Source organism: Penaeus monodon, chromosome 23, assembly GCF_015228065.2.
Source record: "Penaeus monodon isolate SGIC_2016 chromosome 23, NSTDA_Pmon_1, whole genome shotgun sequence".
NCBI classification, from domain to species: domain Eukaryota; kingdom Metazoa; phylum Arthropoda; class Malacostraca; order Decapoda; family Penaeidae; genus Penaeus; species Penaeus monodon.
In genome coordinates, this window is record NC_051408.1 from 37,643,094 (window position 1) to 37,643,446 (window position 353).

At 37.7% G+C, this 353-nt stretch overlaps 1 protein-coding gene across 2 annotated transcripts in view; it reads right to left on the reverse strand.

The window, feature by feature from the left end:
• LOC119587987 (probable uridine nucleosidase 2) overlaps positions 1-353 on the reverse strand; it is a 14,702-nt gene that overhangs the window by 5,190 nt on the left and 9,159 nt on the right. The gene's annotated exons all lie outside the window — the stretch shown is intronic.

Consider the following 353-nt stretch of genomic DNA (forward strand, 5'->3'; position numbering starts at 1 on the left):
AGCTCACCTGTGATCGTGCGCGTGCTTACGATCGTACAACCTATGCGCAACAAATCTTCATACAGCAGAAGTGCATAGATTTGGGAGAAATACGTCACTAAATTACGAAAAAATAACCCTAAATTATAGCAGAGCATCTGCACACTTCAATAGATTACTAGAATGAGACGTCCCAGTGATATGTATCCCCCTAGAGCAGTGTCATGATGTTCACAATGTAACACAAAGGGAAAACAAAGTAAATAATATATACACAAATGACGCTGGCTGCTTTACGACGAACAACTCTAACTAATAACCATTGTTTGATTGTTTCCAGTGAAAAAATATGATCATGAATTTGTGCCAATTAT